Below are 27,429 nucleotides of genomic sequence, written 5' to 3' on the forward strand. Positions count from 1 at the left end.
ATCCGTTCCTCTCCTGCCCCGACCCGGACTCCCAGACCACTCTACTCTCAAGACGTGCCCTTGTGGCTGTGGGTGGCGTTATATTCTATCCCACCTCAGCACCGTGGTCCCGCCTCGTTTGTGGTGAGCTCGTCCTGACAGTGACTGAGTGGGTGGGTGGGTGGGTGACTGACTGGGTGGGTGGGTGACTGACTGGGTGGGTGGATGATTGACTGGGTGGGTGGGTGACTGACTTGGGGGGTGGGTGGGTGACTTGGTGGGTGACTGACTTGACTGACTGACTGGGTGGGTGGGTGGGTGACTGACTGGGTGGGTGGGTGACTGACTGGGTGGGGTGACTGACTGGGTGGGTGGGTGACTGGGTGACTGACTGGGTGGATGACTGACTGGGTGGGTGACTGACTGACTGGGTGGGTGCCTGACTGGCTGACTGGGTGACTGACTGACTGGGTGACTGACTGGGTGACTGACTGACTGGGTGACTGACTGGGTGACTGACTGACCGGGTGACTCACTGACCGGGTGACTGACTGACCGGGTGACTGACTGACTGGGTGACTGACTGACTGACTGGCTGGGTGGGTGGGTGACTGACTGACTGACTGGGTGGGTGACTGACTGGGTGGGTGACTGACTGGGTGACTGACTGACTGACTGGGTGGGTGACTGACTGGGTGGCTGACTGGGTGGGTGGGTGACTGACTGACTGACTGGGTGGGTGACTGGGTGGGTGGGTGGGTGACACTTGACTGACTGGGTGGGTGACGGACTGGGTGGGTGACTGACTGACTGGGTGGGTGGGTGACTGACTGGGTGGGTGACTGACTGACTGGGTGGGTGGATGACTGACTGGGTGGGTGACTGACTGACTGGGTGGGTGGGTGACTGGGTGGGTGACTGACTGGGTGGGTGGGTGACTGACTGACTGGGTGGGTGGGTGACTGACTGGGTGACTGACTGGGTGGGTGACTGACTGGGTGACTGACTGACTGGGTGACTGACTGACTGGGTGACTGGGTGACTGACTGACTGGGTGGGTGACTGACTGGGTGGGTGACTGACTGGGTGGGTGACTGACTGGGTGGGTGACTGACTGGGTGGGTGACTGACTTGACTGACTGACTGGGTGGGTAACTGACTGACTGGGTGGGTGACTGACTGACTGACTGAGAGGGGAGAGAGACAGAGAGAGGGGAGAGAGACAGAGAGAGGGGAGAGAGACAGAGAGAGGGGAGACAGAGAGAGAGGAGAGAGGGGAGAGAGACAGAGAGAGAGGAGAGAGGGGAGAGAGACAGAGAGAGAGAGAGGGGAGAGAGACAGAGAGAGGGGAGAGAGACAGAGAGGTGGCTGGGTGGGTGGGTGACTGACTGGGTGGGTGACTGTCACGACCTGGGAGTCACGCCACCCTCGGCGTGCTCCTCACTTACCCGCTGTCCCGCCGGGCTCTCCCGCCCCTCGCAGCGATCCTTCCTCCAGGACGCCGGTCGCCATCTTGCCTAGACGCGCGCGCGCACGCCAGCACTTCCCTTCTACTGTCGGGTCTGGGCATGTGTCCGGTCACGCGCCCGCAGGGACGGCCACACGGGGGCGCGCCCACATAGAGGAGCGTCAGCCTCTTAAAGGCATATCTCCCATTTGTAATGCTGCAATCAAATGCATCCGTTCATCTATTCCCTCCTCCAGGAGTTCCTCTGGACCTATCCCTGCCTCAGTCTGGCCCATTCACACCCCCCCACCTTGCTACTCGGCCATTGGACCCTCTTGCCTATATATACCCTGCAGCTTCATTAACTCATCGGCTGAGCAAAGAACCAGTTGTTCTCATCACTCTCTGCCTCCCTAGTCCTGTTTTGTCCTGTCTTGTTTTGCAGTCTTCCTCGTGTACCGAACCGGCTGGATGGGTGACTGACTGACTGACTGGGTGACTGACTGGGAGGGGCCACGGGTGTGAGTGCAGGGGGCATGGAGAGGCAGCAGGATGGAGGCAGACGGCCACGGCGGTGAGTGCAGGAGGCATGGAGAGGCAGCAGGATGGAGGCAGAGGGGCCGCGGGGGTGAGTGCAGGGGGCATGGAGAGGCACCAGGACGGAGGCAGAGGGGCCGCGGGGGTGAGTGCAGGGGGCATGGAGAGGCAGCAGGACAGGGGCAGAGGATACTTACTGTATCCAACGATCTGGAAAAAGAATGGCTGCTCATTGGGGGCGGGCTCATATAGAGCCTGGCTGCGTGCCCACATATATAAATATAAATATTACCAGGTGATGGTCCAGTAAGCAGAGACAGCACACATGGGTTGAAAGATCAAAATGGTGTATATAATGGTGTATATAATACACACATACATATATTATACAGATATAATATAAATAAATTTAAATTGTTAATTGTATTGATCATGTTTGCTAGAATAATTGATATATTAAAAGTCACATAAATCCAAAAGGGGTATGAGCCCCCAGTGGAGCAAGAAACCCAGGGCTGCACTCACGAGAAATAAATGTGGAGGGACTACACAATATGTCCCAGGCCAATAGCCCAGTGCTACGCAACGCAAAACAAAAAAGTTTTATTTATATACAAAGGGGGAGAAACATCAGGGGGTGTGGGATAGGGGGAGAAGTGTGTTAAAAGTATGGTAGGTGGTGACCGGGGCAGAAAGGTTCTCATGTATCAGGTATATTCAGTATATATAGGGATTGCCGCAACCCTATTATATATAACACTTAGGGAAATGACTGATACTAGGCTCAATTAACCAGAAAAGACTGACAGGGTGTACTCTCAGAAAGCTGCAATCAGCTGGAGTTACTCAATACAGTGTGACACCAATAGTGTACATTGTTGCTAATGGTGTCCAAGGTTGGAACAAGGGTAGCAAAAATAGTGTACACTTATGCATCTATTGTCAGTAAGTGACTCTAATGTCAGCGGGAGACGTATGGAACGAGATATACCGTTATTCCCATTAATAGGTAGCCGCTTACATTAATAGCCACCCGCAGATGCAGTGCCTAATGCTATAAGAATCACTACATGTAAGGCAGTTTAACCGGCATAATGAACAAGCAAGTCAGAGACAGTATCTGATACTACCCGTTCCGCCGAGTAGATGTCGAGTAACGCGGTACACCAAAGCTCCTGGCATCATCCTGGTCGCCCCCACCTACGTCAAAGAAATGACGTAACATAAAACCGACGGGCCGTTTCGCATAGGAGACTATGCTTCGTCAGGGCTTAAAGTGGTAAGGAGACTCACTTCACTAATTCCTTAAATACCCCTTTACATAATTGGAAGTGGGTGGTCCCCTGATAATTAACTCCTTATCAGCCTCCTATTATGGATGCTTAGTGTATTGTGATCCTCACAAGGAGGTTTCAACCAAACGCATTGTTTTGCTGCGCTGTATGAACCTTGCAGATCGCTGCAAAATCTATAATCAAAATGAATAATGTGGGAAGGACCCATATTTTACCACAGACCCCCAGTTATCCAGCACATAATTACATGAAATAAATGTTTCAGCAAACCGAATGTGATCTTATTGTATCAGTTTGAAAGTTAGCACGTTTGGAGTGTGGTATATCAGGTGCTGAATCAATTGTTGAGAGGTTAAGTGAATCACGTGGAAATGTAAACCCCTTGAGTAACTCCAGCTGATTGCAGCTTTCTGAGAGTACACCCTGTCAGTCTTTTCTGGTTAATTGAGCCTAGTATCAGTCATTTCCCTAAGTGTTATATATACTAGGGGTGCGGCAATCCCTATATATACTGAATATACCTGATACATGAGAACCTTTCTGCCCCGGTCACCACCTACCATACTTTTAACACACTTCTCCCCCTATCCCACACCCCCTGATGTTTCTCCCCCTTTGTATATAAATAAAACTTTTTTGTTTTGCGTTGCGTAGCACTGGGCTATTAGCCTGGGACATATTGTGAAGTCCCTCCACATTTATTTCTCGTGAGTGCAGCCCTGGGTTTCTTGCTCCACTGGGGGCTCATACCCCTTTTGGATTTATGTGTTCATATCAGTTATACCCTATGCACCATGAGTTAATTAGATTTTAAACCGAATAGTTTGGAGAGCGATAAGCATTTGTGTGTTTATATTAAAAGTCACCATGCTTCTTGTATTAGATTAATTGTACAATGAAATGTGCTAATTTTTATAATGTTAAATTGTTTTTTTTTAACTGAAGTTCTAAAAAACAAATGGAAAAAATCTGAGAGATTCTTTCCGCAGAGAACTGAAAAAAATTAGAAAACCCCATTCTGGGGACGCTGCATCAAGCTCATTTGACTATTCTTCATCCTGGCCATTTTTTAAAATGATGTTATTTATTAAAGAACAAATGAAGCCAGCTCACACGGATTCAAACTTAGAAATTGTCAACATTTCTGAAGATATTATAATTGATGTCCCAATTGAAGAACATACGTATAATACCAATATCCCAGAACCTCCAACAAAAAAAGTAAAAACAAGTAATGAATTAAAAAAAAAACTTTTATCTCTAGAAGAAAGGAAAATTCAATTATTAACAAATTCGTTACAAGAGAACGTCCCAAAGGAGTCTGCTGCAAGAAGAAGACTTGAATTTTTTTAAAAGTCTTATCCCAATGATGCACACATTGAATCCCATCAAGAGAATGGCTCTAAGACATGACATACATTTCTGTGTGTTGAAAGCAGTTCAGGAAGAACAGTAGATATATATATATATATATATATATAATATATATATATTTTATATAATGTATTACTTTCTTTATGTTCACGTTCATTAAAAAGAAATTAAAACGTTATTCCATTTTTTATGTTAATAAAGTCCTTTTTTTTTTGGAACCAAGTCTACATTATTCATTTTAAGTTTGTGTATGCTATACATTTCACACAGAAATTTGACATTGAAAAAGCATTCCATATATATGACAAACTGATATACCCGATGTTGCCCTGGATTTAATTTTCCTGCTCCCCCCTCTATCTCCGCTCAAATCTGCAAACTCGCCATGTGTTTGTCGCTGTCAATTAATTTCATGCACATTTGTCTCACTCTCATCCAAGAGCAAAGATTTCAAATAAACATTCTCCATCAGCAACAGTAATTTTGCCTGCTTTGAGAGCGCCATTTTACTGTGCTGTGGGAGAAGAGAAAAAGAGGATCAGTGTTGCCAGATAGTTCCTAAAAATCCCGCCCAATAACATCATGGAAATAGCCCAAAAGTAGCCCAATTATAAATGATTACTGAATCCCCCCCCCACCTGCACCTCACCTCACAGGAGGGGGGAGAGAGACCAAGGGGAACAAGTGCAACAATTACAAATGTTCAATCACCTGTGCGCAGCAGGGGGGAGGGGGGTTAGTGGACACAGGACAGGGGGAACCAGCGCTACCAAATCTGTTACGGGTTAACGCGTCCAAAGAACGTTAACTCCCATTGACTTGAATGAGAGTTGACGCTCGTTCGAATGTGTTAAACGTCTAATGGAGCTTAATAAATAATACCGCATGAAACAGAATGTTTTATTGCTTAAATTTATTCGCACTAATTTTTGCACATTTGATCATTAATCTAACCTTCATCCGAACGGTATCCTATATATCCAAAATAAAATACTTCTGCAAGCCACTGTGCGCGTGTATGTGTATACACAACACACACACACACACACACACACACACACACACACACACACACACACACACACACACACACACACACACACACACACACACACACACACACACACACACACACACACACAGAATTAAGTTATGGTGAGTAAAAAAAGTGACAAAAACCCTCCATAGCAAAGCAAATATGCAAATGTAAATACAACTGTATGCTCATGTGCATGTCTTAGGCAGGTCTGCAACCCCGCCTTTCACCATTATCACCCAGCACACAGCACTTCCACTGCAGCAAGGGATTCTGGGAAATGACATGCAAATGAGCACACAGTGCCACTTTTTTCTTCAAAAAACATTTTGGAGACAGGTGCCAGTTATCCCTGATACTGTTTTGTATCAATCTCGTGGATGTACTATATGTTGAGACAACATTAAAATGATCAATGTCCTGTGTTTTGTTGACCAGTGTCAAAAGGTCACCCTGGTCTTGTTACTGGCCTTAATAAGGGCTTGTTCTATTTCTCCATTGTCATACCCTCTTTGTCTGAAGCAATCCGCCATCTTCTCTAACGCAACATCCACCTCCAAGGGATTACTAGTGATGCGCTTGGCTCTCAGCATTTGTGAGTATGGAAGACCCTTTTTCAATGTAGCTGGATGATGGCTCCTGGCATCCAGCAGAGTGTTTCTATCCGTTGGTTTGTGGAAAACCCGTGTCCTGAGCTTCCCATCATCCAAAAAGACCACTGTATCCAAATACTTGATTTCCTTTGTGTCATGACTTTCTGTGAACCTGATGGTGGATGGTATCCCATTGATGTGTGCCACAAACTCCGACAGATCCTGCTCTGTCCCTTTCCAAAGCATGAAGATATCATCTATATATCTGTTGTAATGTAGAATGCACTCCGAGTGTGGTGCATCGTTGAGGAGGTGAGTTTGCTCGTAGGCATCCATATAGAGATTCGCATACGATGGGGCCATATTGGAACCCATCGCGGTTCCCATCAGTTGCAAATAGAATGACTTCTCAAACTTGAAGAAGTTTTTGTGCAAGATCAAACCAATAAGCGTCATGAGAAATTCCATGGGCGGTCCCATCTCCACAGGATGTCTTTCAAGTTGATGCCTGATGACATTCATCCCATCCTGGTGTGGGATATTTGTGTACAAACTTGCCACGTCTAGCGTCACTAGCAGGACATCCGTCAGATCCTGATCGACTCTCGCCAATTTCCCAATGACGTCTGTGGTGTCTTTAGTATACGAAGCCATCAGATGAACAACAGGCTGGAGAAAGAAATCTACATATTGAGAGATAGGGTGACAAAGGGAGCCCCGCGCTGATATGATGGGTCTTCCCGGCAGGGCTGTCAAGGATTTATGCACCTTAGGGAGTGTGTATAGCACCGGAATTACCGGAAAGTCCTGAATGAGGAATGCTGCAGTGTCTTCCAAGATCCACCCATTACTGCTGCCCATCGCGATAACACCATCAATTTATTTTTTATAGTTAGCAGTTGGATCACCAGATGTTTTTTTGTACTGGTTCCCATTGCTCAGCTGTGACCTTATTTCTTCCCGGTAATCTTTGTATGCCATCACCACTATGGCTCCCCCCTTGTCCGCAGCTTTGATGATAATATTGCTGTTGTCTCTAAGGGATTTCAATGCTCCATGTTGTGCTCTAGTTAAATTATAAAAACTAGACTTGTGGCTCTTAATTGCATGCCTAGTGTCTCTTTCCAGTAGTCCCATGAAAGTTGTTATACTTGAATTTACCACTTGTGGGTCAAAGGTACTGATAGGTTTAAAGCGTTTCATACAGTCACCATTCGTATCCACCTGGCCAGAATCAATATGGCTGAAGTAATCCTTCAATTTCAATCGTCGGTTAAGTTTTAACATATCCACCTCCCACTCAAAAGATTTCTGTTGGTGAGTGGGCACAAATGATAGCCCCATACTGAGGACTGAGGTTTCAGCTGGCGACAACTCATATTGGGAGATGTTATGAATCACTGTTTCTGCCCTCTCCCCCTGCCCGCCCTGGTTTTGGATGAGCGTGGCAGGAATCTTGTGTTTCCACCCCCCCCCCCCCCTCCTGATCGGTCTCCAGCTTCTAGGTCGGGTAAGAGGGGCTTTTTTTGGGCAGCCGAAGCCTGGCCTAAAAAAGGGTCAGTGTTGGCAGTACTGTCCTGAGCGTCTGACATATCAGTGTCACTGGTATTATAGCCGGACCCACCCGCAGCCCCTTTTCTGGAGCGAGAGTAGCCCCTCTTTTGGTAGGATCTACCCTCTGGGTTGTCATTGAGGCCCAGAAGCCATTTGTACACCTTCCTTTCCTTATAGTCAAGGGTCACTTGTTTTAATTTGTCCCTTTTGTATGCAAAAAGATTGGCCTTGTGGGTATCTACAGTGGATTGTAGTTTTTCTAACCAGTTAGTATCAGAGTCAGCTGTCAGTATGTCACCATATTTATCCTCAATTGACTTAATGTCCTTCCTGATTTTCACCAACTCTTTTGTAGACTGTTCAATAACTAAGATTGTTAGATCAAATGAACATTTATTTAGGATTGAGACCCATTTTTTACAGAAAGCTGGGTCACTGAGGCCTATGGTAGGCTGATTTTTAATGCGAAACCCACGAGGGAGTAATTTCTCTTTATGATAATATGAGAACGTAGTTGCATGCAAATAAAAATCAGTTTCTCTTTTCTTCAATTTCACCAAGTCATTAAATACATCTGTGGGTTTATCTGGTCCAAAGATAGTCTCCGCTGTCTCATTATATCTGATCTGTGTGATCTGTTCATCTGTATACCCCATAGAAACAGAGATGTTAGCAAAAATGTCAGACATATCGGCAAATTCCTCCATGATATTGCAATCAGAAAATGTCAATGTATAAAAGTCAATGTCACTGAAGATTACTCCAATCAATAGCAAACTTTGCAGGAATCCACTGCCACTCCATAAATCCCATGCAAGTGCAAAATATATATCTTGTAGGTGCACAGCTCATAAAAAAATAGTCAAAACAAACATCACAGCTTGCACTCAATGTACTGGTTCATATAGACAGGTGCTAGTCTCAAATAATAGAAAAACAACATTACCATTCTCTCGTCCGGTAAAGAAAGACTGCACTCGGTTCAGTAATCATGAAAAACTGTACAGTATTGGGCATCTGAATAGAAAAGATAAGTCACCCAATCCGACGTTTCGGTCCTGGAATAGGACCTTTCTCAAGGGGGTGCAATGACAAACTGACAGACAAGCATATATATACCCTCACCACATGTGACAAACACACCTGACTCACATTACCTAAAATCCAAATCTCTGCAAAAATCACCTGCCAGGTGTGTGTAATGAGCCGTCGCCATCTTGGAGGGGGTGTCTGTGAAGGTAATGACCTCACTGATCTGCCTTCAATCACTACTACAATGTATCTACCCTATAGTAAGGTCAGTCTTACAGCCTGTCTGCCTGCCAGAACGACCACTAGATGGCGTACCTGCCCATACCCAAGCTAAAGTCAATGCGGCATGCAGAAAGAGTGAAGGACAGCCATAGGCTGTCTATACAGGCAGCAACAAAGCACCAATCAACCCAAAAAATGGAAATAATGATAAGCTAACTATGGGGAGAAAAAAAAAGGGAGTAATGCTTCCCATAAATAACAACTGGTAATGTAGCCAAAAAAAACCCCTTACAGCACATCAATAAACTGGATCAATCCTATGGGACAAGGCTCATCAAACACAACAGTGTAACATAGAAACCATCCATACTAACACAAAAGGAAAGGGATATGTGAACACACGAGGGATATACATATTTACACAAAGAAAACTAAAAACAATTTAGACACGCCGTGTCTGATATCTGTACATACTACTACCCTACAATACCCTATATCCCAGAGTCACACACAGAGAGACTGAGACAGCAGGCAGGAAGATAATACAAACAATGACTGCAGCAGCAGCGCACCGTACGTTTCATGTGCATGCAGTAAGGAACAGCAGAACTACAGTAAATGAAAGGCCATTCATAAAAAAGGCCAATTATAGAAAACATCCCAAATTAAGGTCCTCATTAAGACCCTTTGGGGTCACCGTATTCAGATTATAGATGAGTCTTGCTTCCATTTGCAATAACAGTTTGTTCCTATTGCCGCCCCTCTTTGAAACATGTGCCTGTGCGATCGGCATGCAACGGAACGTGGCCAGGCTATGTTTCAGATTTTTAAAGTGCCTAGCCACTGGCTGGTGTTTCAACTCATCTTGGTTTGTGGTCTCCAAAAGTGCCTTCCTTATAGAGGACCTGTGCATCGCAATACGTTCTTTCAACATTCTTGTGGTTTTCCCCACATAGTGCAGTCCGCGGGAGCATCTAATAATGTACACTACGAAGCGTGATTCGCAGTTTAAGAAATGCGAGATTTTTATGGGAATACCACTGTGTGGGTGTGCATAGGTTTTACCTAACAGAAGGTATTGACAATTAACACAACCCTTGCATTTGTAGACTCCAGGTGATTGTTTGAGCCAGGTCGTTCTGGTAGAGTATTTATCCACAGGATCTGCTGAAGTAAGCATGTTCCCCACGCTACGCCCTCTCTTATAACAAAAAAGAGGTGGCAGCTGAAAGTTCTTTCCAATTTTTTTATCGTTGGTTAGAATGTGCCAGTTATCCCTGATACTGTTTTGTATCAACCTCGAGGATGTACTATATGTTGAGACAACATTAAAACGATCAATGTCCTGTGTTTTGTTGACCGGTGTCAAAAGCTCCACCCTGGTCTTGTTTCTGGCCGTAATAAGGGCTTGTTCTATTTCTAGATTGCTCCCTTGGCCCGCCCGCCCCCGCACACCTCTCATTGGCTTGAGGCGGAGTGACGGGCCAAAGGAGACACACACACACACCACCCCCCCTCCCCCACCCGCTGTCCGTCCCCCCCTCCTCTTTCCCCCCCATCACGTGCGCCGCCCTGCACCGGCTCCCGGACGGAGGGGAAGCGCGGCCCTCCTGCCCCTGCTGCCAACTTCAGGCTCCTCCCCCATCGCTCTCAACAGGCTCCCGGAAAGACGGAGGGTAAGCGAGGCGCGGCCCTCCTACCCCAGCCGCCAATGCTCCCTTACCTCCCCGCCGCTACCTTACCTCACCGCCGTTAACTCCCCGCTGCTCCCTTACCTCACCGCCGCTACCACCCCGCCAATAACCTCCCCGGCGCTAACTACCCCCGGCGCTACCTCCCCGGCGCTCCCTTATCTCCCCGGCCGCTGGGGGGCCAAGCAGCCTCCTCGGATATGCGCCAGTCCCACTCTTCACCACCTCTCACTCCCGTCGTGTGTGTGTGTGTGTGTGTGGACATTTTACTCCTGCCAACAATTTGTGCCTCACTTTCACCCCTACACCTGCCCTTCACCCTCCCTACCCTTCACCCCCCCCCCTACCCTTCACCCACCCCCCCTACCCCTGCCCTTCACCCCCTACCCCTGCCCTTCACCCCCTCCTGCCCTTGACCCTACCCTTCACCCCCCAACCCCTGCCCTTCACCCACCACCCCTACCCTTCACCCCCCCTACCCCTGCCCTCCGCCCCCTACCCCCTACCCTTCACCCCCGCCCCCTACCCTTCACCCCCGTCCCCAACCCTTCACCCCCGCCCCTTCACCCCCGCCCCTTCACCCCCTACCCCTGCCCTTCACCCCCGCCCCCTACCCTTCACCCCCGCCCCTTCACCCCAGCCCCCTACCCTTCACCCCCTCCCCCTCACCCCCCCCGCCTGCCTTCACCCCCCCACATCTGCCCTTCACACCCCCCCCCGCGCCTGCCCTATGACTGACGCACGCACACAAACCCTGACAGGCGCACGCAGACACACCCTGACTGACGCACGCACACAAACCCTGACTGGCGCACGCACACAAACCCTGACTGGCGCACGCACCCACACACACACACTGACTGACGCATGCACACACTGACTGATGCACGCACACACACACACTGACGGACGCACGCACACAACCCGACAGCCGCACGCACACAACCCCTGACAGCCACACGCACACAACCCCTGACAGCCACACGCACACAACCCCTGACAGCCACACGCACACACACACACACACACACACACAGACTAACTGACGTGCACACACACACTGACTGACACACACTGACTGACACACACACACACTGACTGACACACACTGACTGACACACACACACACTGACTGACACACACACACTGACACACGCACTGACTGACGCGCGCGCACTGTACTAACACTTCTGTTTATAGCTATATGGAATAGCTTGTTTATAGTCCTAGGCAGCCCATTCCCATACCCTCCCCTAATTTGGTGGTTTGTGGACTATTGTGTTTAGTGGTTATCCTTATCAAGTTTGGACACACTAATTGTCACATTTATTTAATTTATCTTCACTAAAATTTATTGTACACATATTTCACAATAGGTGAGCGCTTGGTTGTAGTATAGTTTCTCTTTTTCACTATGACTGACACACACTGACTGACACACACACACTGACTGACACACACACACACTGACTGACACACACTGACTGACACACACACACACTGACTGACACACACACACTGACGCGTGCGCGCGCACACCCCCCCCCCACACACACACAGTGACTGATGCACGCACACAAACACTGACTGCCGCACACACGCACGCACACACTGACTGAGGCGCACACGCACGCACACACTGACTGAGGCACACACACATGCTGACTGTGTGTGTGTGCGTCAGTCAGTCTGTGTGTTTGTGTTTCTGCATCAGACTCACTGACGCGCGCGCGCACACACACACAGTGACTGACTGACGCACACACAATGACTGACGCACACACACACTGCATGAAGCTGTAAAGGGGGACAAACAGAGCTGTAAAGGAGGGAGGGGGGGGACTGGATTGATGTGAATGTGGGACAAACAGAGAGAGGAGAGAGAGAGGAGCGGGAACATTACATCCCGGGCAACGCCGGGTCTCTCAGCTAGTCCCATAGTATAAAGATGTCATCTATATACCGATTATAATGTAGAATGCATCCAGTATGTGGTGCGTCATTCAGGAGGTGGGTCTGTTCATAAATACCCATGAAGAGATTCGCATACGATGGGGCCATATTTGACCCCATCGCTGTTCCCATCAGTTGAAGGTAATAAGACTTCTCAAATTTGAAAAAGTTTTTATGGAAGATTAATTCAACAAGAGTGACAAGAATCCTCCATAAAAACTTTTAATCATAATATATCAACTTGTATAGAGAATGTATCCCATCCACAGTTACATCCTTCCAATGCTGATGTTACAACTAATAATGAGTTATCATCTAATGATCTTGATTTTAAAGAATGTTGGACATTGTCAGATTTAAATGATCTTTTGCACCAACAGGGGGAACCCATAAACACGTTTGCACAACCATTTTTTGAGCATCAAGTCTCAGGGTTTAAAAAGAAATGCCTATTCTGCCCCAATTCTAATAGAGGTCCACTCATTACTACATTTGAGCGACTAGTTGAAAGAGATTTAAGATTGTTAGCAAATGGTTTCTCTTATTCACACGTAGATTCTGACTATATTACATATTCTGAAATTGAACAAATTGACCAACTGAAAAAGAATTATAACATTGTTTTAAAAAATGCTGACAAGGGGGGTGCTCTTGTTGTTCTATCAGTTCATCAATACAAACAAGAAGCGGTTAGACAATTGGGGGATGAGAACAGCTATGAACGTTTAAGGGGAGACCCGCCTCATATATATTCAATAGAACTGGATGAGTTGATTGATTTTGGTAAAATCCTTGCTGTTATTAATGTCAAGGAATCTGCATTTCTGAGCTGTCCACATCCCGTGATTCCGGTATTCCACCATCTCCCAAAGATCCATAAATCGCTGGTTGACCCTCCAGGTCGACCCATAGTTGTGAGCATTGGATCTTTGGGAGATGGTTTAATCACTCACAGACAGACAGACAGACAGACACACACTCACACACACCCCCACTCACTCACACACACACTCACACACTCACTCACACACACACCCTCTCACTCACACACACACCCTTTCACTCACACACACACCCTCTCACTCACACACACCCTCTCACTCACACACACCCTCTCACTCACACACACCCTCTCACTCACACACACCCTCTCACTCACCAGAGGTATGTGGGTATCTGGGGCCTGCGGGCGACATCGAGGTCTGCGGATGACATTGGGGGGCCTGCGGGGGGCCTGTGGGGGAAATCGGGTGTATGTGGGGGCCTGCGGGGGAAATGGAGTGTATGTGGGGACATGCGGGGGACATCACGGGGGACATCCGCACGGCCACACCAACCTCCCCGATGGGAAACGTGGCCAGGCGGTGACGCCTGGATCCAGCAGCCACCTTTGCTTGCGCGTGCATCCCCCCCCCCCCCCCCACCCGGATCCATGGGTACAGAAGTCAGAGCAGCCAGCCTGCTTCACCGCTCCCATTAACCTGCCCACGCGGGTGCCAAAGGAGCGTGGGGCGGAGGGGAAGCGCCTCCCTTGCTCCTACCGCCCCTGGCAGCAAGCCGGGGGCAGAGAGGCTGACCCAGAGCTGCCAGCCGGCCCTCTTCCCCACGTCAGACCAATCAGGGAGAGAGATTATTTATTTAAAAAAAAAAAATTTAATTTTGGCGCGAGCAGGGGAATTAATAGAGCCGCAGCACGGCTCGCCACGGGCTTGTGGTTATAATTATTTGTCGAACACTGATATATACTAAAACAAACAAAGAGTAGCGCTGTGTATAGTGGAATAAGGTCTAAATTAGCATATGTGCATAAATATAATCAATATACATTTTTTTTAAATAAATCAATAGGTTAATATAACATCAAAATAATTAACTAAGAACAAAACACATGAAGTGAAGATGAAAAAGTCCAGCTCAGGACCCAGTCTGTATGGGGAGGCAAAACTTCTTGATATGATCTTGCCAGATCACAGATATCTACAAAAAAAACTAAAAGAAAGAAGCACCAGCTCCATAGCATAATACTGTAAAAATAGTAGGATTGTGGGTAAAAACACAATCAATTGAGACTGTCTGTAACCAGCAGCGGGTCAGCGCAGATGGATATAGCAGACAGGTTGCCAGGACTAATAGGTGATGAAGGGGTTAATCCATGAGGGAGAACAGTCCACAGTATACCATTTGATGTAGAGATGATACATACACCAGAATATAACTCCCACTAGCCAGTGGAGTGTATGGTACAATGTCCTCCTGTGGTAGCAAGTGGATAAACCACACTGGAATCTCAATAGCAGCCAGGTTGAAAAGCTGCTGTGAATCAATTAACTTCACAGCAATGGCGGCGCCACAAGGGGTAGGAGATGGGGTGGCTGTGAGCATGTAGTGTCCAGATAGTAGCACAAAACAACTTCAAACCTGGCCTGGCTCCGCCTGCCGTATGCGCGCCACCGCGTGCTGACGTCACACGCCAACACGTTTCGTCACAAACAGTGACTTTCTCAAGGCTCTGTATTTGGGGTCGGTCACATCCTTCACCTTTTAGGTATAGCTTTATGAGCACACTAGGTACGTTTGCCCAACAGGTATTTTTTAGACTAAGCGCTTTGTGTATGTAAATAGGTATTTAATTGCAGTAAGGTGTATGGTCTGAGGAGAGGACGTGTCTGTCCTGAAACGCCACATGTTTGCATATACCTGCTCTGATGCTTTGAATACAAAGTAAGTTACTTACAGAAAAGGCTCCTGTGTGCTTCCTGCGAAACTTTATTTCTTCTTCTTCTCTTTCCCGGAAGTGGAGACACTGACTACATCCAGGTCACCGCTCTGTGTCCTACTGCACATGCTCACACTAAGGGGATCATGGGAGTTGTAGTTTCTAGACTTCAAAACAGATCACTTGTCACATACTGTGTAGATTAGAAACAAGACAGTAACATTTCCCAGGCACTGTGGTAGGGAAAGATAGTTTCTTCTGCATGTAGATGTGTATACTCTTCCTTGTCCTTAATATATTTCTGTAAAGCTGCTTCAGTTCCTCCCTTTTGGCCAATGTTGATATGAAGGAGGTAACCTGGATATGACATAACCCCTGATGCTAGAATACAACTAAAGTACTGCACACGCACGCTCCCTCACACCTAGCTCACTCCGGTAGTGGTGGTTTAGAGGCCTGATGCCTGTCCCATAAAATAATCTGGAGCATGTGTTACCGTCGGTGAAAATGGTAAAGAAAGAGACCGCACTCAGTATGTAATCAAAATAATAATATACTGAAAAATTATACACAATCCGACGTTTCGATCCACACATAGGGATCTTCTGCAGGGGGGGGGGGGGGGGGTGGTGGGCGGTTGTCAATCATACCAAACAATTAAACATTTCAGAAAATCCAAAAAAAGCCTGCGAAAGTTCAATCTCGGGTGTCCTGCACAGATAAAGAGCGACCATTTTGAAAAAAAGGTTCGCCTGGTATAGCTGTGTCAGGTGGACCAGAGTCCTTCTCCATTTTGAACAAGTATGTGCGTATCAGCTGTTCAACCGCTGGCTCTGCAACGCGTCCTTGGAAACGATGGTGACCGAAGTGTGAATGCGCGCTGTGGCCGACTGGCTGTGTTATGACTGATGAGATATGAATCGGATCTCGGGTATATTTTCGGACTAGAGACGCAAGGGTAAAGAGTGGTAGAGTGGTGGGGGTATAGAGGTTCATGGACGATGGAGGCAGAAGGTTCTATAAGCCGGCTTGCTTGATGTAGAGTGTAGTGCCAAAGGCTTGATTGGCAATGCAGAAATCTGTTATGAGATGATCCAGTACATGATATGGTGATAGATGCTGTAGTGGGGCAGGCTATGAGGTAATGAAACCTGAGACACTTAGCAATAGGTACCCATGTTCGATCCCGGTGGGGGTGAGTCGGTGGTGCATACAGCAGTAGGCGGATATAGGGTGATCTGTGATAGACTCCTAGAAGAAGCAATTCAGATTGAGGTCCTCATTGAGGCCTTTCAGTGTCACCCTATATCTGCCTACTGCAGTATGCATCACCGACACCCCCCACCGGGATTGAACATGGGTACCTGCTGCTAAGTGTCACTGCCGACCTACACAAACACATTCACCGCTGGCCTGCTAGCGAGCGCACATGGCCATGGGAGCGGTCAGGGCTAGGAGGGCGGACAAGGTAAATATACCGCTGCTGCTTGGCATTCGCCAAGTAACGAGGGTGGCCCCAGCCAGGAATGCGGATGGTGGGGATATGCTGCAAAGGGTGCGGCGGCTGGCTGCAATAGGTGCAGTCAGCAGGAAGAGGCTGTGGTTTGGGCAGCAGCCTCCTTCAGCAGTGGCAGGAGGCAGGGTGACACAGAAATATTTGAGCGGCCGCCTGCAGCCGTTGCAGGTGATGTGGTGGCAAGATGGCCAACTGCGGTGGTTGTAGGTGGTGGGGTGGCGTGACATGTGCAGCGGTTGTAGGCGATGGGGGAAGAACAGCACAGGCAGATAGGTATGGGTTGGTGGATATATGAGAAGTTCAGACAAAATATGACATTAAGGCAGGGACAGATGTCTTGGGACATGAAGGATATGGATCTTTGGATCAGGATGGAGGGACCATCCCCCTTTGGGGGGGGGGGGCGAAGGGGGAGGTAATACGGGGGGAAAGGGCACGCAGGACAGGTGCCAGCCGGGTGTTTTTGGGGCATTTAACGATGCCCATTGCGATTACAACTGCCATTTCAGGCACGGGTGCTCCACCTGTGGGGGGGCAGCATTCCCATGCCAATTGTTTCAGGGAGGGCGGATGCGGGTTTAGGGGAGCAAGGCAAAAAGCTGGTCAGGAAGGTGGCATCCCCGGTAATCGGCAAAAGTATGGCGACATGGCTAGAAAGGTATCCCAATAGGGATGCGGCCGGCTGCTTTTGGCCGGGTTTGCTGAGGGATCCCCTTTGAGTAGCAAGCGGAATTGGGGGGTGGGCGCAATTTGAATTCGGCTAGGGATCATGGCGATGTTTGTGATGGTGAAGAGGGGACCAGGCTCACTAATAAAGGTTAAGCCTGTTTGGTTACCTCTGATCCATGTTTTGGGATCCTAGAGTGTCAGCTCTTGGACCTAACTGTTGTATATGCATTACCTGTCAATCCTGTGATTATGCAACAATAAATACGTTTCTGTATTTTACCTCTCCAGGGATGCCAGCAACAGGGATTGCTGTCATATGCGTTTCAAGGGGGGAGGGGGGAGGGTTGCGGAGAAAGTTTGGTCAGAATGTGCCTAGGTAGTGGGGGCCCAGAGTGCTGGCTCCTCCAAAAATGTACCCAGGAATCATGCATGATTCCCGGCTGCATATAGACACATTGCCTCGGCAATATCTCCCCTTGATAACGCTTGCGCGACTCCCCACTGGGGTTCCCTGCTTCAGCGCAGCCCAGAAAGGTAAATGGTGCGAAGGGGTGTAAAGTATCCCTGTAACTCTATTAGGGATCCCCAGGTTAGTGGGGATACCCAGGTATGGTACAGGTGACCCAGAACCTGCTTAGAGGTTCTGGGAATACTCCAATCTTCTATAGGGTTGTGAGGGGACTTTTAAAGTCCAGTCTTAAATTTCTTATTCTAGTCCCCATAACCAGAAAGACTTAGGATAATTTTAAAGTGTAAATTTTATTAAACTGTGTGTTTTAAAACATATGCCTGTACACAGACGATGTATGAGGTGTCAAGACCATTTGGGCAGGAGGAAGGGACACAAAGTACCCACATCTTTAAGATCAAGGGATGCCATTTACATTTCAATCTGCTTCCGTAGTCTGGCCGGAGCCTGTCACCGCGGTTGGCATGAAGGAAATGAGGGGCAGAGGTGACATATTGCACCCACCCCTGGGTTCATTCAGATTTCTGAGAAACCCTGTTTTTGATACTGGTTTGTCTCAGACTGGTTGCTAAGGATAATCTCACGCTCCTGATAGGGAGATAGGTACTGTGAATGAAGGTGAGAGGTATTATAACCCTTGGCACGCATCATTTTCTCAGATTCCCCAAGAGTAAAAAAGATTCTCTCAAGTTTTTAGATTCTCAAGTTCTCTCAAGATTCTAAGTTTCCAGCAAGAAAAGCACTGCTTCAGCAGAATTTGCCTGGAAGATTTTCTCTCCTATGTTTTGCAACTGTTATCAGGGGAAAATCCTTATTAGTATTCCCTGCATCTAGAAGAGTTTTAGCTTTGTACCCCAGCTCCAAATAAGTGTGTATTTTCCCCTGTATTTTGTGTAACATTGTGTGTTTGCCTTTTCCTGTGAATAAATTTACAATTTATTTCATTATCTTGTTTTGCTCAATGTATGATCCGGATAAAAAGGTGTAAATGGGTCTGGTCTCCCGTGACAATGTTGCTAAAGTATAAGTGAGTACGTTGGTAGAGTTGGGTAGGATAGTGGGCCCATTTGATTCCCCTCCCCCTTCCCCCCCCCCCCTACCTCCATCCTGGTTGGCTGCTGCTGGGTAGTGCAGCCAATCAGAAGGAGCTCTCAGGAGCCTGGAAATGGTGTAGAGAATATGGGAGCAGCATGGGTGGCAGGAGACAGGTGAGGCTGTGTACATCGTTTTGTGTCAGTGGGAGGGAGATTGTGTGTCAGCGTGGGGGAGAGTGTCAGTGAGGAGGGAGAGTGTGTATGTGGGGGAGAAAGTGTCAGTGGGGGTGGAGAGAGTATATGTCAGTGGGGGGGGGGGGGGGTATATGGCTGTGTGTAACATCAAAGTGTAACATGTAAGTGTGTGGAGTTAATCTTGGAGTTGAAATAGGAGGTGAAGATTTGAGGAAGATCTCGACTCTGAACAACAACTGTGAGAACTTTACTTTCTAAAAGCTGTGATTATTTGTACTACTCCTATCCTCCAATAACTGAGAAGTATCTCCTCCTGTATCTCACTATGCCCTCCCTATTGAATTTTCTGTTTACTGTCTCCTCACTCCTTGGTGAATGTCTCTGTTCTCTCCAACTTCCCCGCTCCCCACTGCACCATTATTTATACACCTCTCTCCCAACAACCCTCTATAAAAAAAAACATCCACACAAATCCTCTATTCACTCCCTCTATCTACTCCTTCCTGTTGCTGGGGATCTCCCCTAAGCCTGAAGCCAGACATACACACCTGATCTCACCCACGGCTCCCTGCCAACTCTTCCCCTGTAAATGGTGTTAATCTTCTGATTTAATACTGACTAACCTGAAAACTTGCCCCACAAATCAAGCATCCCAATAGCCTGAACTCATGGCTATTGTCCCACAGTCACTTATACCACCCATTGTGGCCAAGCACACCCATCTACAGCACTTATTCCCTCACCTGTTGTCTCTTTAAGTTTCCCCTCAAACCTCTTAGATTGTAAGCTCTTCAGGGCAGGGATTTCCTTTCCCATTGTCTGATTTTGCTGGACTTATTGTATTTCTAAAATCCCCTGTACTGTAGTCTTTGTGAAGCGCTGAGTACACTTTTGGCGCTATATAAATAAAGACATACAATACAATATGTCAGTGGGGGGGATAGTAAGTGTGGGGAAAAAGGGAGAGCACTCCAGCAAGGTGGGGGGCTTCCAAAAAATTTCACCGCACAGGGCGCTGAAATTGCTAAGGTCGGACCTTGGAATGTAAAACTTTCCATTTCTGATTAAGCATTTGTAGGGATCTTGATCTTTGTCATACTTAGCGGCTTAGTTCTTGGCACAGGTTTTAGCATTTGAAAGGTCCGTATTACAAAGTGCTTCTCCACTCAGGGAGGGAAAATCAGACGTTATGTTCTTAATACAGCAGGGCACCGGGTATACCGCGGGTTCCGTTCTAGGGGCCCGCCGTATTGTGAAAATCGCCGCAAAAGCCGATCCGCCGATTTTCAGTTCTGTGCATGCACAGAACGGCGTTTTCGCCGTTCTGCGCATGAGCGGCCTATGGTCTGCGCGCGCAAACTACGGTTTAAATTCTGTGATGACCTTGCCTAGGACGGTGTAATATTTTAATTTAAAATGTGGCTCCAGGAAAATATTGTTTCTTTCATCACATATTTTTATTTTTCATAAGGACGATGTGCCAGTTAGACGTGCAGTCCAAGTGGAACTCGTGAAGGTGCAACGAACCCGCAATTGGCACATACCCGGAAACAGTCACGAGTGACGCTTGGACTGCCTGTCAGTGGATGGTTTGTGATGATGAAAAAGAAAGCATCACTGAGGTAGCTGACTATTTTACTGTACCTGTGGTGTCTGTTGCTATTTAAACCAATAACCACTGTCAGTTAATCATTCCCTGAGGAAATCACTCGCGTGACGAAATAAGTCGGGACGTTTGCTGACATCATTGATGTTCACAAAGGAGAGACGGAGACAGTGCACAAGGGAAATTTAATTGAAACACCAACAGCTGTTTGGACGTGAGCTGCCTTTGGATAAAAGCCGCACACCGCCAGTACTGGCTGTGACAGTGAAGGGGTACCCAGGCCAGTAAAAAAAGGTATTATGCCTGGCTGGGTGCTCCTGAGCCATATTGGGAATTGTAGAGTGTCAGTTCTGTGACCCAGTAATGGTGATAATACCTTAAATGTATTCAAAAGGTCCGTGAGTCTCCCACCAGATATAAGGTGTCGAGAAGAATGTATTTGCAACTATAAAATGTATTCCTGTAACAATGTTTTTCTGTCTAAGGAAAAAAGAAAATGGTTTTAACGGTCCCCTAGGTTTATAATTTTATTAGCTGATATACCCGGCGTTGCCCGGGATTTGATTTTCCTGTGTGGGTGGGTGGGGGAGAGAGAGAGAGGGTGGGTGGGTGGTGAGAGACAGACAGGGTGGGTGGGTTGTGGGGAGAGAGACAGGGTGGGTGGGTAGTGGGGGGAGAGACAGGGTGGGTGGGTAGTGGGGGGAGAGACAGGGTGGGTGGGTGTGGGGGGGGGGAGAGAAGAGACAGACAGGGTGGGTGGGTGTGGGGCGGGAGAGACAGGGTGGATGGGGTGGGGGAGAAACAGGGTGGGAGGGTTTGGGAGAGAGACTGGGTGGGTGGGGGTTAGAGAGACTAGGTTTGAGAAACTTTGGGGGGAGAGAGACTGGGTTAGACACTGGGTGGGTCAGTGGCTGGGGGGGAGAGACACTTGGGGGGGAGAGAGACTGTGTGGGTTGGTGGGGGGGAGAGAGAGACTGGGTGGGTGGGGTAGGGGGAGAGAGACTTGGGAGAGAGAGAGACTGGGTGGGTGGGGGGAGAGAGACTGGGTGAGTGGGGGGGAGAGAGACTGGGTGAGTGGGGGGGAGAGATACTGGGTGAGTGGGGGGGAGAGAGACTGGGTGGGTGGGGGGGGAGAGAGACTGGGTGGGTGGGGGGGGAGAGAGACTGGGTGGGTGGGGGGGGAGTGACTGGGTGGGTGGGTGGGGGGGGAGTGACTGGGTGGGTGGGTGGGGGGAGAGAGACTGGGTGGGTGGGGGGGAGAGAGACTGGGTTAGACACTGGGTGGGTCAGTGGCTGGGGGGGAGAGACACTTGGGGGGGAGAGAGACTGGGTGGGTTGGTGGGGGGGAGAGAGAGACTGGGTGGGTTGGTGGGGGGGAGAGAGAGACTGGGTGGGTGGGGGAGGGGGAGAGAGACTTGGGAGAGAGAGAGACTGGGTGGGTGGGGGGAGAGAGACTGGGTGAGTGGGGGGGGAGAGAGACTGGGTGAGTGGGGGGGAGATAGACTGGGTGAGTGGGGGGGAGAGATACTGGGTGAGTGGGGGGGAGAGAGACTGGGTGGGTGGGGGGGAGAGAGACTGGGTGGGGAGGGAGAGTGACTGGGTGGGTGGGGGGAGAGAGACTGGGTGGGTGGGGGGGAGAGAGACTGGGTGGGTGGGTGGGGGGAGAGAGACTTTGAGAGACTGGGTAGGTTGGGAGAGAGACTGGGTGGGTGGGGGGGAGAGAGACTGGATGGGTGGGTTGGGGGGAGAGAGACTGGGTGGGGGGGGGGGGGAGAAAGACTGGGTGGGTGGGGGGGGGAGAGAGACTGGGTGGGTGGGGGGGGAGAGAGACTGGGTGTGTTGGTGGGAGGGAGAGACTGGGTGGGTGGGCGGGAGAGGGTGGGTGGGGGGGAGAGACTGGGTAGGTGGGGGGCAGAGAGACTTTGGGGGCAGAGAGACTGGGTTTGTGGGTGGGGGAGAGAGACTTTGGGGGGGAGAGACTGGGTGGGTGGGGAGGAGAGAGACTGGGTGGGGGAGAGAGGGTGGGTGGAGGGGAGAGAGACTGGGTGGGTGGGGGGGAGAGAGACTGGGTGGGTGGGGGGGAGAGAGACTGGGTGGGTGGGGGGGGAGAGAGACTGGGTAGGTGGGGGGGGAGAGAGACTGGGTGGGTGGGGGAGACTGGGTGTGATGACTCAGGGGATCCCTTCCCCTTTTTGTCCCTCTCTCCCATCTCGTGTTTCTCCCTCTGCTCCTTCCCACTCCTCTCCCTTGCCTTCTACCTCTCTCCCTTTGCCGCAGCGCGTGCCCTGCAGGTCTCGCATACCCACGCGGTCCCTGAGCCCCTGCTATGATGCTCCCTGCTCCCTATCTCCCGCGGTGCCCGCATTACCTTCCCCAGCTGTGCCATCCACTCCGTTACCTTCCCCCAGTGTGGTGCCCGCGGCGCTCCGCGCACCTAGTGACGCAGCCTGTGCATGCGCTCCCTCAACTCACGGAGGGCGCGCGCACACGCTCCTCCTCTGGGCTCCCTGACCCGTCTGCTCCCCCCTCTCGGTCTCTGCGGGCCGTCTCGCTGTTGCAGCCTGTGCGTGCGTCTCCTCAGCCCACGGAGGGCGCGCACACATCCCTCCTCTGGGCTCTGTGCCCCTTCTGCTTCCTCCCCTTAGTCCTTGCGGGTTGCCTCTGTGTTGCAGCCTGTGCGCGCGCCTCCCCAGCTTACAGAGGGCGCGCGCACACGCTCCTCTTATCCTGTCTCTCATGTCTCCGCCTCCCAAACCCTGCAGGCCATTCCCCTGACTGCCCCTTCTGTCTCCTCCTCTTCTCTCCCTGGCCTATCCCTATTGTCTCCCACTTCTCTCTCTACTCCTCCCCTCTTTCCTATTGGTATGCCCTCCTTTATAACCCCTGTCTGTCCACTTCTTCCTCGCTCTGCATAGTTCCTGTTTCCCTGTGTGTACCTGACCTATGCTGTGCTCCCTCTGTGTCCTTGCTGTTTCCTGCTCCTGTGTTTATCTTGGATTTCCCTGGCTTTTGACCCCTGCTTGTCCTGTACTACTCTGCTCTCTGGTACCCATTTGAACCTTGCTACGTACTCTACCACGCTTACCTCTGGATTCCTGGACATTGGCACACGGAAACGACTATTCTTACGGACATCCCCAAGCGTTGCAAGTATATTACTAACTCTCTTCCAACAGGCCCAGCAACGCCATACCACACTCCGGGCTTATTCCCACTGCTGTGGGTGAGTGGTGTCATATCGTTCCCACCTCAGTACTGGGGTTCGGCCAGGTCTGCGGGCATACAGGCATGACATTATGCAGAGCCTAACAAACACAGACCCCCCTGAGGTGGGTACAAGTATTTCCATTGAGGCCTTACAATTTATTAGCAATCAGCTGTCCACTGTCTCCCAGCAATTGGCTACCTTTTCCCTTCAGGAGGGTTCCATGGCTTCTACGCCACCAGTGGCTACTACCTACGCCAGTCCTGGCCCACGGATTCCCTCTCCGAATCGCTATTATGGGGACACCCTCGCCTGCCGCGGTTTCTTAAACCAAGGTGAGGGGCAGTTTGAGATGTCCCCCTCCCTGTTTCCAACTGGCCGTGCCAAAATTGCATATATATATACGCTCTGCTCACCGGAGACGCTCTTGTTTGGGCCTCCCCCTATGGGAGCGCAAATGCGAAGTAACGCAAGACTACCCATTGTTCAGACGTGAATTTCAACTTGTATTTGATACTCCCGCACGGCGTGAGACAGCCGCCTTCTCCCTTTTTCATATTTCTCAGGGCCGAAGATCAGCTGCCAAATATGCCACCGAGTTCCGTACGCTGGCCGCCGAAGTACAATGGAATGATGAGGCCCTCACCGCCGCGTAGTGGCACGGACTCTCCGATACATTGAAATACGATCTTGCGACTCATGCCCGGCCTACGTCCCTGGAGGAGTTAATCACCCTGAGCGTACGACGGCACGAAAGTCACTGTTCCCATTCTTCTTCCTCTGTTGTTTCTCACAGGTCGCCCACTACTCCTCTCCTGGCCCTGGAGGCGTCAGAACCGATGCAGGTCGGCAGTCAACAACTCCAGGCAACCAAGAGAGCACGGCGCCGCCAGAACAGGCTGTGTTTCTACTAACTCACTAGCACTAACTAGCGCACTAACAACCCACGAAGTTGAATTACGAGCATGCGCAGGACATGAGAGGTATGGAGGCTATCACCTTGTGCATGCGCAGTAACAACCTACGATCGGGTTGGCGCAATGTGGCACAACTACCAAACCTAAAGGATGCTTACGGGTTACCTGTTATGAGGAATAAACAAATCGTAATTCACAGGTACTTTGTGAGTCATTTAATGGGGGGTTTGTACATTCAGTTCGCATGCACTCTTCTGCGCATGCGCTTCCAGCGGCGTGTTGTTATTGTCACCATGACAACCGGACGGCATAAATAGCGTTCGCTTCCCCCCTGTATGCAAATTTGTCCCTGACGAAGCTCCATAGTAGGAGGGAAATGCGCGTTGGACGCGTGATTATGTCACCAGTCCCCGTTATGGGGCTGTTTTTAACATAGTGTCTTTCCCAGGTATTCATTAGTGCAGACATATATATATAAAAACAGTGTAGCAGCTAGGGTATTATCTCATTCATTGAGTGTTACACAAATAAGTTTAGATTATTCCCTGCTGCTGTGTGAGTCAATGCATTCTTTGCACTAGTGATTGCAAGTAGTGAGCTCTTTTGGGCTCATCTTGACTGGTTGCACCCTCTTGAGCCTCCAGTACTCCAGTAACATCAATAACTGGGGTATTTATATATTCCTCGGAGAGCCAAACAGGGGTGCATGTATTTACCTTATTTAATCTATTTTTAGTGTTTATTATACCATCTTTTTATATGTTTTAAGTACTGTTTATTAAAAGTTAAATTTTACTCCCAGGAGTGTGCATATAAGTGAATTTTCTTTAGGGATACAAACACATTGTATCTCTTATTTTCTCTGATTCACTTCAATTCACAGTTGCACCTACCTGTATTGACAATTATCGATTAAAGATATTATTATTATTTTTCATTATTACAATTAGTATGATTTAGTTGATCATTCCCTAATCCCTGTCCTTTCCTTGAATATATTTTTTGGGGTGTCTTCTATAAGCCCCTTCTTGGGAGTCGATCCTATAATCATACATATCATGGCTGGCTTCCTAACAAGTGGTATGGCTATATCCGGCTGGCAGGATGAAGCAAGAAATGTCTTTACAACAACACCATCAGGCACGTCTGATAGAGATAAAGATATAGTGAACTATTTCCGTGATATTTCCAAATTGCTACGGACCCAGTCACAGGTCTGGTGGGAGATTACTAGTTTGCAAAAATATCTTGACTCAAACATGATCCCACGAGGCCTTAGACTGCGGTTAAGTCCTGCATATTATATCACTTCAACAGAATTTATCAAAAAGTGGGAAGACACTCTAACAAATTGCTCAAATGAATTGATGGCAATGCTGATTGAATATGAGAAGGATCGTCTAGAAATAACGAATAAAGATCTAGATATTAATCTTAAAGACATCTCAAAGTTTAATAAGCTACAAGAATTTGAGGAGATGGAGCCTCAGTTAGAAACTAACATGGATAAATTTAAGAAAGAATTAAAGGATAGGAAACATATTAAGTTCCTTCGTGACTGCAATGATTACGAACAGGGTACTGTATATAGGTTCCCCTCAAGATCAAGGAGAATGAGTAATTTCTCCGATTATTCTTCATCTGAGACGGATGTATCAGAGGGTGAACAAGTGGGCCCCAGACCACAGGGTCAATCTAGTGACCGTGGGAGAAAAAGCACCAAAGGTAATAAGGTGGGTTTTTTAGTACAGGCCCAGCAAAGCGTAAAACCCGCAGGGGAAAAAAGAACGTTAAGGGGAAACAAAACCCCCCCGGTCCCCACCTAACCAATAGTGTGCACAGTACCACTGATGATATGCAGATCTATAATCTTTCTAGCCATGTGTTTAGTGAAGAACAACTACATTTACTTAGAAAGGGACTCTCCTTCTCCCCTACCTCAGATTTCAATCTGTTTGAATGGGTGAAGGACCTAAATCTTTTCGGTAGGAAACTATTATTGCATAAATTCCATGCGTAGAGAGCAAATGATAACGAACTTACCGCTGGATTAAGCGCTCAAGACAAAATCTTGATGACGTTATGCATTTGTTGGAACAGAATGTTTCCACTGAATTTGATATTACAGGGCCCTTCACCCATCTCAAGAAAAAAAGCCATTTTACTCCCCCTATGAACATTTGTCCAGCAGTTGAGTTATTTATTACTTGTGTTACTAGGGATCTGGAAGCTGAACCAGAACGCTGTAGAACAGATAACAATATGAGTATAGAGGAGAGAAAGGGATTAAAAGAACTCATGGGTGAGACATCATTTGTTATAAAACCATCCGATAAGGGTTGCAATATTGTGATCCAGGACACTGATGCATATGTAAGAGGGAACAAAA

General features: G+C 48.6%; 2 protein-coding genes across 6 annotated transcripts in view; both read right to left on the bottom strand.

Moving 5' to 3' along the window:
- The window catches only part of LOC142466363 (uncharacterized), a 790,214-nt gene that overhangs the window by 176,913 nt on the left and 585,872 nt on the right, over positions 1–27,429 (bottom strand). The gene's annotated exons all lie outside the window — the stretch shown is intronic.
- LOC142466695 (uncharacterized) overlaps positions 1–27,429 on the bottom strand; it is a 431,792-nt gene that overhangs the window by 24,166 nt on the left and 380,197 nt on the right. For 2 of the 5 annotated variants that reach the window (XM_075572005.1, XM_075572006.1), the window contains exon 1: positions 15,448–15,531. The exons of the other annotated variants lie outside the window; for them this stretch is intronic. The gene's annotated coding sequence lies outside the window, so the exon portion shown is untranslated. Of the gene's footprint in view, positions 1–15,447; positions 15,532–27,429 lie in introns of those variants that run through there. 5 annotated transcript variants of the gene reach the window in all.

The sequence above is a fragment of the Ascaphus truei genome, chromosome 15 (genome assembly GCF_040206685.1).
Source record: "Ascaphus truei isolate aAscTru1 chromosome 15, aAscTru1.hap1, whole genome shotgun sequence".
Taxonomy (NCBI): Eukaryota; Metazoa; Chordata; class Amphibia; order Anura; family Ascaphidae; genus Ascaphus; species Ascaphus truei.